Raw genomic sequence first — 14441 nt, 5'->3', positions numbered from 1 at the left:
CAGTATGCTGAGTGAAGTATCTCAGTCACAGAAGGATAAATACTGCATGGTGCCACTGTTGTAAAACAGGACTGACCTCGGGATTGGGGGGAGACTGAGAAGGATGGGTTCAATAATGTATACTGCATTGAAACAGATGAGGGAGAAAACTGTTTAAGAGGGAAAAATTATTAGGTGTTTTTGTCATGACAGGAGTCCAGAGTGAAGGCTGTATAGTAGAGTGGACCTGGGAGGGGAGGGATTGTAAAACACTGAAAGAATTTTTCTTTTACTTTTCTAAGAGTGTAGTGTACTAGGGGGGAGGGTTGGGATGGGTGAAAAGTGCAACAGTGAATGAATGGAAATCCAAAGCCTCTGTAAATTTTCATTGAAATTAATAATAAATTAAAAAAATAAGAAAGAAAAAATTCTAGTGGGATAGACTCAAGGTTAAACTTTGGTTCTTATGGATTGGATTTTATTTTCTTTACCTTCAATTTGAACTTGCATATGAGTAAATGATGGTCTATTCCACAATTAGCACCTGGCCTAGTTTTCACAGCTGATGTTGAGCTTCTCCATCCAATGATTTTTTCCGTCGATGTAGTCACTCTGATTTCTGGGTAGACCATCAGGTGAAGTCCACAGGTATAGGCATCGTTTATGTTTCTTCTAAAAGATGTTTGTAATGAATAGGTCATTGATTGTACAGAATTCTACCATTCTGTCTCAAGCCTTATTTCTGTCACCAAGTCTATACTTTCTGACTACTGGTTCTACTTCCCTGTTCCCACCTTTTGCATATGAATGATCCTTATTATCAAAGTATCTTGGTTGCATGTTCGATCATTTTCTGCCTACAAAAGTTGGCAGAACCTTGAATGACCCAGGAAGCATCAAAATAAGATGGAAGGAGTAAACAGAGACACAACACCAAAAAGAATTGGCTGACACAGAAAAGTTAATGAGACAATAGATGATCAAGATTCTATGGTGATGAAGGAGGAAGTTCAAGCTGCTCTTAAGGAACTGGCAAAAAACAAGGCCCCAGGAATTGATGGAATACCAATTGACATATTTCAACAAACAGATGCTGCCCTGGATGTGCTCTCCAGGAGGACAACTACCTGGCCAACTGACTGGAAGAGATCGGTAGTTATTTGCTTTAAAAAAAGAAAAAGACCCAGCAGAATTTGGAAATTATCAGATGATATCACTAATATCACACCAAGCAAGATCCTGCTGAAGATTATCCAGAAACAACTGGAAAGTACATCAGCAGAGAACTGCCAAACGTGCAGGCTGGGTTTAGAAGATGCCATGACACTAGGGACATCACAACCAATATTAGATGGATCTTGGCTGAAAGCTGAGAGTATCAGAGGAATGCCTATCTGTGTTTCATTAACTATTCGAAAGTATTTGACTATGTGGATCACAACAAATTGTGATCAGAACCTTGATCAGAATGGGAATCCCAGAACACTTGATTGTATTCATGAGAAAACTATACTTGTACCAGGAAGGAGTAGTTAGGACAGAACAGGGAGACACTGCTTAGTTCAGAATAAGAAAAGGTGCGTATCAAGGATGCATCTTATTTCCACACATTTTCAATATATATGCAGAACAGATCATTTGGGAGGCTGGACTCTGAGGAGGAATGTGGCATCACAATTGGAGGAAGATTCATCAACAACTTGTGTTATACAGATGACAAAACCTTGCTTGCTTAAACTGAGGAGGACATGAGGTGTTTGCTGCAGAAGGTCAAGGACTGTAGTGTTCAATATGGATTGAAGCTCAAAATAAAGAAGATAAAGATTATGGTCACTGGATTGATCAACAGCTTCATGATGGATGGAGAAGAAATTGAGGTTGTTGATACCTTTAGCTTGCATGGTTTCACAATTAACACTCTTGGCACCAGCAGCCAGGAAATAAAAAGACAAGCTGCACTGGGAAATTCTGCCGTCAGGGACCTCTTTAGAATACTGAAGAGCAAAAATGTCAGTCTGGAGACTAAGGTCTTTCTATCCTGGCCCTGGTCTTTGCAATTACTTGCTATGCATTAAAGAGCTGGACAATAACTAAGGATGGTAGAAGAAGGATCAGTGACTTTGAGTTGTGGTGCTGGAGAAGAATGCTGAACATTCCATGGACTGCCAGGAGAACAAACAGCTCTGTCTTGGAGAGGGTGAAACCAGGCTGCTTCCTAGAGGCATGAATTTTGAGGTTCTGTCTCACATACTTTGGTCATGTTACCAAGAGGGATCAGTCCTTGGAGAGGAACATCGTGTTTGAAAGGTGGAGGGGCAGTGCAGGAGAGGAAGACTCAGGATGAACTGGATTGACTCAGTTATTGGAGAAATGGAATTAGGTCTGTCAGAGATGATAAAATTAGCTCAGGATAGGGCAGATTTCAGAGCTAGTGTACATGGGGCCACTATGAGTCACAGGCAACTTGGTGGCACATAACAACAACAATAACAACAGTGGCACGATATGGAATGTTGAATGTTCCACTCCAACCCACTTCCATTTTGTATTGGAACATGCAATAGTTTAAGAACCATTGTTCTAATTCTAGGTCTACACGTTAATGTTATGTATTTTCAAGTTGGAACTGACTCCTAGTTCACTTCCAGTGGGTTTTCAGAGGTTGTAAATTGCATGGGAAGACATTGCTCATTTTTCTCTTATGGAACAACTGGTGGATTTGAACCTCCTGCCTTAGGAGTTAGCAGTGTAACTTCCTACCCACTAGGTCATCAGAATATATATATAAAATTTGGATATTTCAACCAATAAGGAAAACAGAAATTTAGAGGTTAGGTGATAGAACAGGGACAAGAACTGAAGTCTCCTTTAAGTTTGCATGTTTACTTATTAAAGCTACATTGTTGGAGAGTTTTAGGGCTGAGCTCTAGTTTTCTGATTCAGGGCCTTCGAATGAAAACAAGGCTGCCAACTTCACGACTACATTATGGGTTATTGTAAAGACCAAATGACATAACAGCTGAAGGCAGAAGTGTTTCGACAACTTTGTAGGGCATTTCAAGTGAGAACTGATTATCCATAATTATCCTTTGGATGTTTTGGAGTGAGGTTGTGCTTTAGGATTTCTCTGTAAGGATACAATTTATAACAAGGAAATACTTTAGTCATTCTGGGTGTGTGGTGGTGCTGCAAGTCGGTTTAATGTGCATTTCTCTGAGAACTAACAAGTTGAACTCTAGGTGAAGAAAGAAGCCCATTATTTGACAGGTGAAATGATGAGCTGAGAGGTCACAGAAACTTAGGTAAACTAGGTCAAGAAACACTTAACCTTCCCTGGCCTCATTAATGGATTGAGCATTCCTTCTAATTATCCACACTTTAACACCACCCAGATGCTTAATGGGATGCCACTTTGACAAACAAGAACTTGTCTCATAAAGCCCCAAGCACAACTGCTGTTTTGTAGACTTAGTTTTGGACTCCATGTGTAGGTCAGACTTACTGTGTTTCCCTGCCAAGCAGAGTACTTACTAATCTCCTATTTTATCAGCCATGAAATGAGCACAGATACTATTAATCAAGTGATTTAATTGCCAAACATAATAGAGGCAGAAACTAAGGAATTTAGATAGTTTATGCAATAATCCTGCCACCAGTTGGCTGTATTGTGGTGACTGGTGTGTGACCATGGTGCTGGAAGCTCGGTCACTGATCTTTGATACCAACAGACTCACTATGCTGGACCTTTCACAGCAGAGCCTTCAGACCAAGACTAGGAAGCAAGACTTGGTAATCTTCTCCTAAGGATCAGGTCATGAAAATGTCATGAATCAAGACAAAATATGGCCCAATAAAGTACTAAGAGAAGCTCCTAGGTAGGAAAGCCCTCACAACACACACAGTGGATGTATTAGTGACCATGAGGATAGCCCAGACCAGACAACTTTGCTAGGCTGTACAAAAGGTCACGCACCATGGATTAGAGTCTATTCAGAGCTAACTGATAAAAATGACAATGCCAAGTTGAAGGCTACTTGAGGAAAGAATTTTTGTTGCTGTTATTATTATAAAAAAAGAATTTCTTTGGTGAAATGCCAGAGAATTATTTTGCTGGCAGGCTAAAAATTCCAACAGCAAATGACTTGTATCAGGCAACAGTCTTTCTCCTCAAGCACTTAGGCAAGTCTTTTGGGTTATCTGGACTTACTTTTATTAGGCTATTTATCTTTATCTGGGGCTGCAGTAACTTCAGGATGTGTGTTAATTTAGACAACAATTGAATTGCAGCTGACTTTTTAGCATTTTTGATGATGTAAGAGTTGAAATAAAAATATATAAATTATACAACGACTTTTAAAATATCAGAATTGAAATGTTAGTAGATGAGAGGCACTGAATGCAGCCTGGACGGACAATGTATAATATCTGGGAACAAGAAACCCAAATCTGAATTCTCTACCTGCCTGACCAGCTTTGAAATCATGTGATTGTTCTGAGCCTGTTCACTCATCTGTAACCTGAAGATGGCAATTACCTCAAAGGAATTGCTGAAGACTGAGCTATATACAGGTGCTTCTATTTCAACTAAGTAATCTGTATGCAGAGCAGATTATCCGAGAGGCTGGGCTCTATGAGGAGAAGCATGGCGTTAGGACTGGTGGACGATCTTTCAACAATCTGCGTTATGCAGATGACACAACCTTGCTCGCTGAAACTGAGGAGGACCTCATGCACTTACTGCAGAGGGTCAAGGACTGCAACCTTCAATATGGACTGAGGCTCAATGTCAAGAAGACAAAAATTCTCACCACTGTACCAATCGGTAGTATCAGGATGGATGGCGAAGAGATTGAGATTGTTCACAGCTTCAGTTTGCTCGGCTCCACGGTCAACACTCTTGGCACCAGTAGCCAGGAAATAAAAAAATGTATTGCGATGGGAAAGTCTGCGGTTAGGGACCTCTCTAAAGTACTCAAGAGCAACGGTGTCTCTCTGGAGACTAAGGTCCGCCTGATAAAGGCCATGGTTTTTGCAATCACTTGTTATGCATCAGAGAGTTGGACAATGACTAAGGAGGATAGAAGGAGAATTGACGCCTTTGAGCTGTGGTGCTGGAGAAGAGTCTTGAATGTACCATGGACTGCCAGGAAAACAAACAGATTCATCGTAGAGAGGGTTAAACCAGGGTGCTCCTTGGAGGCAAGGATTCTGGGGCTTCGTCTGACATACTTTGGACATGTTGTAAGGAGAGACAGGTCTTTAGAGAGGGACATCATGCTGGGTAGAGTAGAGGGACAGTGCAGGAAGGGAAGACCCTCTAGGAGGTGGATTGATTCAGTGACTGGGGTAATCGGGATGGGTGTGTTGGGGGCAATGAGATTGGCACAGGATAGAGCAGGGTTTATGGCTGTTGTACATAGGGTCGCTATGAGTCGCAAACGACTCGAAGGCACATAACAACAAACAACAACAATCTGCTTGTGCTTTGAAAATATTCTGAAGGCTGTGCTAATTTCTACCATCAATAACAACAAGAGAAATGACTGTGTTTAGCTTCTGCCAAACTGGCATCAAACACATCTTCAGCAAAACAAACAAACAAACCCCAACAAAAACCCAAAATAAAAAAAAAACAAACAAAAAACCACACACACATAACCCACAACGATCCAATAAAAACCCAAACCTATCAAAGCAAATAGTACTCCAATCATTGCCATATACTAGGATGAGAATTAACAAAGCACATTAAAAAATCTGCAGGAGGATTCCCTTGCTCTTCCCATGGAGATGGTGATGGAGTCAAACCACCACAGAGGGCCAGGCCTTTTGGGTTTGCAGCACTACTCACTATGGATTTATGCCACCAGAAATCCCCTTGCAGCTGTTACAGATGACCCCAAACAATGGCTTAATAACAATGTTTGTTATGCACATGATATAACTTTGCTTGCTGAAAGTGAAGAGGATAAGAAACACTTGCTGCAGAAGATCAAGGACTTCTGTCTTCTGTATGGACTACATTTTAACATCAAGAAAACAAAGGTCCTTGCTACAGGACCAACAGGCAACATTATGATAGATAAAGACAGGATAGAAGCTGTCAATGATTTCATCTTACTTGGATCAACAAACAACACTCTTGGTACCAGCAGTCAGGAAATCAGGAGACTAGTCCTTGGAGAAGGACATCATGTTTTGGAAGAATGGAGGGACAGCGCACGAGGGGAAGACCTTAAAAGAGATGGATTGACACAGTAATTGGGGTAATGGGGTAGGTGTGTTAGAGATGGTGAAACTGACTCAGGATAGGACAGAATTCAGAGCTAGTGTGCATAGGGTTACTATGAATTGCAAGAGACTCGATGACGTATAACAAGGACAACATTGCATTGGGCAAGTCTCCTGTCAGGAACCTCTCCAAAATATTGAAGAGTAATGAGGTCATTTTGAAGGCTAAGGTGTGCCTGATTCAGGCCACAATCTTCTCAATCACCTGCTATGCATCAGAGAGCCGAACAATGAATAAAGATGACCGAAGAATTAATGTCTTTGTGTTGTGGTGTTGGAGGAGAGTACTGAATATCCCATGGACTGCTGAAAGAACAGACAGATTATGACTTGGAGAAAATGCAGCCAGAGTGCTCCTTGGAAGCAAAGATGGTGAAGCTTCATCTTATATACTTTTGACACAGAGCTAGGTGAAGCTATTCCTTGGAAAGGAACATCATGCTTAGAAAGATTGAATGAGGGTCATCAAAGGAGAGGAAAACCCTCAGTGAGATGGATTGACTCAGTGACTCCAGCAATGGGCTATGTGTCAGAGATGGTAAGGATGGCACAGGATAGTACAAGGTTCAGGTTGGCTGTTCATAGGGTCTCTATGAGTTATATTTTACTTGATGGCACCTAACAACAACAATGCATTATTTCCAGGAGCTTTGGTGGCCTAGTGCTAAGAAGCTGCCCTGCAATCCCAAAGGCACACAGTTTGAATCCACCAGCTGCTCTGTGGAAGAAGAATGAGCACTCTCCTCCAGTTTGATTAACTGTCTCAGAAAATCCACTGGAGGACCGACTATGGGTTAATTCTGACTCGATGGTATACAACAACAACAACATATTATGTTTAAGTTCTGGAGATCAAAAGTGAAAAATGGGTCTCACATGGCAAAAATAAAGGTGTTGACCAGGCTTGATAGGAAGACTACCTACCTTTGTGGAGACTCTAGGAGAGAATCTCTTGCCATTTTCAGTTTGCAGAGCCTGCCTCCATTCCTTGTCTAATGGCCTTCTCTTCCAACTTCAAAACCAGCAGCAGCACATCTCTAATTCTGCTTTTTGTTGCCATGTCTCTCTCGCTGACTCTTCTTCTGCTTAAGGAATTTAAGATTACTCTGGGCCCACCTGGGGAGCTCTGGTGGCCTAGTGTATGGGGAATTGTGCTGCCAACCTAAAAACATATGGTTCAAATCCACCAACTGCTCCTTAGGAAAAAAGATGACCAATGTTCTCCCATTCAATTAAGAACCTCTGAAAACATGCTGGAGGGTCAGCTATATGTCTGTTCTGACTTAACGGCCAGGAGTTGAATTGTTGAGTTGAAAAATCTGCAGGAGGGTCAACTAGGAGTTGGTTTATGACTCGATGGTAATGAATTTGAATTTTCTGAGGACTCAATTATATAATCTAGGATAATCTACCCATTTAAACTCAGTTGATGAGCAACCTTAATTCTGTTTATATTTTACTTCCTTTTTACTTTACTTCGTTTTTGCCATGTAACCTAATATATTCATAGGTCCTAAGAACTGGAATACCAGAAATGGATATCTCTGAGGACACCAGAGGTGAACATCTCTGAGGAACCATTATTCTGCCTACCTCTGATGACAATCTCTATGAAGCTGTTTGAATTTCCAGTAGTCAAAGCAGAAACACCATGTTACTGTCCAGGTCAGCCAGGAACAAGCGTTTCTGCCCTTCTCTTTGAGGCTTTGTTAAGCTTTTGATTTCTTGCTCTGTAAATAATTTTAGTAATTGTCCTATTGTTGTGTTGACATCTCATAAACTCCTAAAGCTTGGGTTAAGGTTATTATGGCAGTAATTAAAAAAACAATGGTGTTTGGTAACCCATGATGTGTTGCAAATAACCTCTAATGTAGTTTTCATAACAGAGGTTTGGAATGAAATTAGCTATTCTCAAAACCATTAAGGAAATTACAACATTCAAGAAATCTTTCTTCCTTCTGACTTACACTTATAAAGTCAACATTTTCCTTCTTTTGTTTTAGATAAAAGTTTTTTAACCTTTTCCCACTTAAAATCTCTTCTCATTTCCAGTGAGATGGATAGATAGACTGCAACGATGGGCTCACGTGTGTTGGAGATAATGAAGTTGGCTCAAAATAGAGTAAGATTCAGAGCTGTTGTTCACATGGTTGCTATGAATTGTAGTTGACTCGATAGCATATAACAACAACAAAATCAATACATGTTCTAAATATCATTTAAAGGAACTCTGCTGATGTTGGTTAAGTATTGGATCTCTAACCAAAGGGTTAGTAATTCAATTGATGCTGTCTCCTCCTATCAAGATTCACAGGCTCCCAAACTGAATGAAGAATCAACATCAGTTGTAATCTACTCAATGTTAGTAGGTTGCTTGTTTAAATACTACCTCTAAAGAATGTATAATATAGCTCTATATTGTTGTTAAGTGCTGTTGAGTTGTAGGAGACTCATAGTGACCCTATAAAGGAAAGACTTGAACGATTGTATAACTTTCATCGTTTCTCCACGTTCATAGAGTTTCTGGAAGCAGGCTATTCCAATTTGTCTTTATTTAAGTACTTCTCTCTTATTAATGAAACTTTTTAGGTGAAATTCTGTATGTTTCTTGCCACGGCTTTAGAATAACTACACATGGAAGTAGAAATATTTTTTATATTATGCCGAATTATCTAATATGTATTGTGAAATGAAATGTGAAAGAAATCATACAATTGACAAAATGGCATTGACAGTCTAGTGGACAACACCCCTAACATGTCATCACTGAATCTAAAGCCTAGCTTTTCTAGAAATCAGGCCATCCTCATTAGCCAATGAGATACATTCACTGGTTCAATTGTGAATTGTACAGGACATTAAAAAAACAAGCTTCCCTGTGGTTTCGCCCCTACTTATCCTCACCGCTCCACTCTCATGCAGGTTGCACAGTTTGGTGGGTGGAGGGAGAGGGCAAGGAAAGGGGAAGGATCTGGGTGAAAAGTCCCCATAATGATGGGCAAGGTCCAGTGGTGGTTGATTTTATGAAACATGATGCAAAAGAATGATTGTATGAAAGTGTGAATGAAGAATAGTGTGAAATGCAACATATACTGAACTTTGTAAAAAAAAAAAAATTTAAAAAAACAAACGAAAAAACCAAACAAGCTTCTTTGCTTCCACTTTTAGTATACTTTCATATGAGTATGTCCTAATTTTTAAAAAGAAACTCTTTAAAGTGTAAGAGAAAAAGGCTGTCATTTTGAAGATAGAGATGCATCTGATCCAAGTCAAGATACCTTAAATTGCCTCATATGCATGGGAAAGTGGGACAATGAAGAGAAAACACTGAATTGGAATTTAAGCCTTTAAATTGTGGTGTTGGTGAAGGATAGTGAATATTCCATGGGCATCCAGAAGAACAAATATGTTAGCCTTGGAGGAAGTATTACATACTTTGGACATGTCATCAGAAAGACTCAACCCCTAAAGGAAAAAACATCATATTTGTTAAAATACAGGGTTGGGAAAAGAACAGAAGGTCATCAATGAGGCAAATTGACAGTGGTTGTCAGTGAGTGTTAAGGATGCTGTAGACCTAGGAAGTGTTTGTTCTGTGTACATAGGCTCCTTATGAGTTAGAACCAGCAACATGACACTATACAACAACAAGCAGCTTTCATGTTTTCTCAGTTACATCCAGTCACTGCTAACATTTGGTGGGATACTTTTCCATGTATGTTTTTAAGTTACAATCTGCTTGGAAGTAGGAGTAGCATCCACTTCTGAAATAGCTTTGTCTCCAGAAACTCTATGAACAGTGCTCAGATCTTTTGTTCATAGGGTTGCTATGAGTCCTCTACGACTCGACAGCAGTTAACAACAACAACAACATTCTTCAGTCTTCTGATCTAACAAACATCATCTGATACTAGATTAATGATAGATTCATTTTAGTATTGATACATTTCTCTTAACAGTTTTAGTATCAGAATTGGGGTTCTGAAAAGCACTCTTACAACCCTGTGAACTCCAAGGATTCATCTGGCAGTGCTTGCAAAGCTGTGTGGGTTCTATGTCTCTGTGTTGCTTGTGGAGAATAGCTAGTAAGTTTCCTCTCAGATAAGAACCCTGCTCTTTTTGCAGTTTTTCTCTAAGCTTTATTCGAGGCGAAGGCAGATGTGATCTAGCCCCCTTCTGCTATTTGCAGACGTGAGATCATAGGATTCAAGGAATGCCAGCAACCTTTATGCTTAAAAATGGATGAAACTAAGAACAATTCAAAACTACTGTAGTCACTGTGAAGAAGCCCCAGCGGTGTAGTGTCTTACCTATTGGGTTGCTAACTAAAAAAGTAGGTGGTTCAAATCCTCTAGCTGCTTCCAAGGAGAAAGATAAGTTATCTCCTCCCTTAAAGATTGACACTGATCGAGATCACTTTTAATTGGAACCCATGACACCAGGTTTAGTGAGTAGTCACTATAGAGAAGTTTCCAGATATAACTCAAGACATCTTGGTGAAGCCTTCAAGAAACACGTCACTATGACTAGTTTTGTAAAAGCAACTCATTTGCAGAAACTAGAATTTTATTTTAGAAACTACAATTTTTAAAGTGTTTTCCTTCCTCTGAGTGGTCTTATCAATTTGTTGTTGTTGTTGTTAGGTGCCATTAAGTTGAGTATTACTCATAACAACTCTACGGTCTGAACCCTATCCTATCCTGTGCCATCCTCACAATCTTTGACACACTTGAGCTAGCTAGCCTGTTGCTGGAGTCACTGTGTCAATTCACCTGGTTGAGGATCTTTCTCTCTTTTACTGTCCCTCCACCTTTCCAAACATGATGTCTTTCTCCAAGGTATAGCCTTTCCTAACAACATACCTAAAATATGTGAGAGAAAGCTTTGCCATTCTTGCCTTCAAGAAACTCCCCAGATGCACATTCTCTAAGACATATCTGTCTGTTCTTTCGGCAGCCCACGGAATATTCAGTACTCTCCTCCAACATCACAGTTCACATTTTCCTTCTGTAATACTTATTCATTGTCCAGTACTTGGATGCATAGCAAATCATAAAAAAGAGCATGATCTGGATCAGTTGTACCTTACTCCCCAAATTAACATCATTGCTCTTCAATAATTTGGAGAAGTCCTTATGCAGACTTTTCCAGTACATTTACATCTGCTGATCCCCTAACTGCTGGTACCAAGTGTATTGATTGTGGATCCAAATAAGATGAAGTCATTCAGTTTCAATCTTTTCTCCATCTATCATGATGTTGCCTATTGGCCCAAGGGTGGGAATTTTTATTTTCTTGACATTGAGATGCAATCCATATTGTAGGCTGCCTCCTTTGATCTTCTACAATAATGCTTTAAATCCTCTTCACGTTCATCAAACAAGGTTGGGTCATCTGCATATCAATCATTAATGATGAGTCTTCCTCCAATTTTGATGCCATGTTCTTTCTCACAGGGTCCAGCTTCTTGTATAATTTGCTCAGCATATGGATTGAATAAGTATAGAGAAAGGATAGAACTCTGGTGTACACCTTTCTTAATTGTAAACCATGTAATGCTCCCCCTTCTCTGCACAACAGCTTCCTGATTTAGGTAAAGGTTTCACATGAGCACAAATAAGTGTTTTGGAATTCCCATTTTCTCAGTGTTATCCATAACTAATTATGAACAGTCAAATAAATGCCTTTGCATGTCAATAAAGCGCAAAAAGACATCTTTTCCTTGTGTTCTTTGTTTCGGCCAGGATCCATCTGACATCAGCAATGATGTCGATGATATCTGTGGTGCCATGGCCTCTCCTAACTCAAGCTTCAATTTCTGGCAGTTCTCTGTACATGTACTGTTCAGTATTTTTTAAGTACTGTTGTTATATTGTTGTTGTTATGTGCCATCAAATCGTTTGCAACTCATAACAACCCTATGTACAAGAGCTCTAAATACTGTTCTATCCTGTGCCAACCTAGCCATCTCAAATGCACTCATTCCCACCACTCTACTCACAGAATTGATCCATCTCATTGAAGGTCTTCCTCTCCTGCGCTGCCCCTCCATTCTGCCAAACATGATGTCCCTCTCCAAGGACCAGTCCCTCCTTGCAACATTTCCAAAGTATGTCAGACCAAGTTTCAGAATCCTTGACTCCAAGGAGCATTCCAGCTTCACCTTCTCCAGGGCAAACCTGTTTGTTCTCCTAGCAGTCCATGGTATATTCAACACTCTTCTCCAGCACTCTTCTCCAGCTCAAAGGCATCAATTCTCTTTCTATCATCCCTATTCACTATCCAACTCTCTGATGCATAGCACGTAATTGCGAAGACTATAGCCTGGGTCAGGCACACTTTAGACTCCAGCCTGACGTCGTTGTTCTTCAGTACTCTTGAGAGGTCCCTCACAGCTGACTTTCCCAGTGAAATTCGTCTCTTGATTTCCTGGCTGCTGTTACCAAGAGCTTTGACTGTGGAACCAAGTAAACGAAAACTGTTAACTATCTCAATCTTTTCACCATCCGTACTGATGCTGCCAATTGGCCCAGTGGTGAGAATCTTTGTTTTTTTGATGTTGAGTTTCAATCCATAGAGGAGGCTGCAGTCCTTCACCTTCTGCAGCAAGCGCTTCAGGTCCTCCTCAGTTTCAGCAAGCAGGGTTGTGTCATCTGCGTAATGCAGGTTGTTGATGATTCTTCCACCAATCCAGATACCACATTCCTCCTCGTACAGCCCAGGGTCTCGGCATTTTTAAAATATCTTCAGCATTATTTTGCTTACTTATGATATTAATGATATTGATCAATAAATTCCACATTATGCTAGATCCTTTTTACTGGAAATGTCAACAAAGATTTCTTCTAGACAGTTGGCCAAACAGCTGTCCTCCAAATTTCCTTTCACAGATTGGTGAGTACATCTTGGTGAAGGCTGCATCTGCCATTTGAAACATGTCAATTGGTATCCAATTAATTCTTGGGGCCTTATTTTTTGCCAATGCCTCATTGCAGCTTGGACTTCTTCCTTCATCACCATGAACTCTTGATCATATACTTCCTGAAATATTTCACTATTGGCCAAGTAACTTTGTTTACTCTCTGCATCTTCCTTTGATGCTTCCTGAACCATTCAAGATTATGCCCATAACATCTCTCAGTATTGCAACTTGAGCCTGGATTTATTTTTTTAGTCTTTCAATTTTTATAAAAGTCATGTGAGTTATTCTCTTTTTATTCTCCAATTCTAGGTGTCTTATCAATTTAGATCATTCTATTTCTTATAAAGAAGCACTAAATAAATTAAATAGTTCTTAAATTGCCAAGGAGGAGCTCTCATGGCACAGTCAATGAGGTGGTGTGCTGGCAGCTCTGTGGCAATGTCTCCTCTCATTAACATTTGCAGACTCTTCCAAATCTAATGGAAGGTGACTTTGAATTGGAACCAATTTGACATCAGTGAGGTTATTTTATTTTGATTATGTTTCAAGAAATAATGACAAATGTTTTTATATTTTGTTCTGTGTTAACATAAAGCCAGTTAACACACAACTATTTCAACCTAAAGGCAGTTAACAAAATCTGCAGTTTGGGCTAGATTAAGTATGGGATGCACTTTGTTGTGGAAAAAAGAACTTATTTTGTACTGAAGAAGAGATAAAGAGAAGCAGTTGACAAAACCTACATGGAAAAGAAATGACTTGTCTGATGGGTTCATTTTCAAAATTGCTAAAGAGCTTTGGTAATTTTGAGTTGTTTTTAGTAAAAGAGGATGAAAGACTAAACTAAGTACCAGGAGAATGAGAAAGAGAGGATCAATGGAACCCTCCAACAGAATGAAATTCTTTAAAGATGTTAAAAAATCAGGGTAAGTAAAGTTGACATCAATGAGGTTAAGACAGGAAAAATCGTGTTAGTAGTTGTTATGAAAAATTGAATAGACCCTTTACATTAAAGACCTGTGAATATATCCTCTCTCTTGCAGATAAATTTTTAAAAGTTAAAAGGTAAAAATCACAATGAAACACATTTGAAATTGCCTGAGGAAATATTTCCATTCTTACCAATTGATTTAAGGTTATATCCATTTCAATGAAATGGTTCATGGAATGGTGACTTTTTACTCACAAATGTTGTTGTTGTTATGTGCCATTGAGTCGCTTGCAACTCATAGCCACCCTATGTACAACA

Source organism: Elephantulus edwardii, unplaced genomic scaffold, assembly GCF_000299155.1.
Source record: "Elephantulus edwardii isolate Elephantulus edwardi_28Jun2011 unplaced genomic scaffold, EleEdw1.0 scaffold00060, whole genome shotgun sequence".
Taxonomy (NCBI): Eukaryota; Metazoa; Chordata; class Mammalia; order Macroscelidea; family Macroscelididae; genus Elephantulus; species Elephantulus edwardii.
This window is presented reverse-complemented; position numbering follows the sequence as displayed.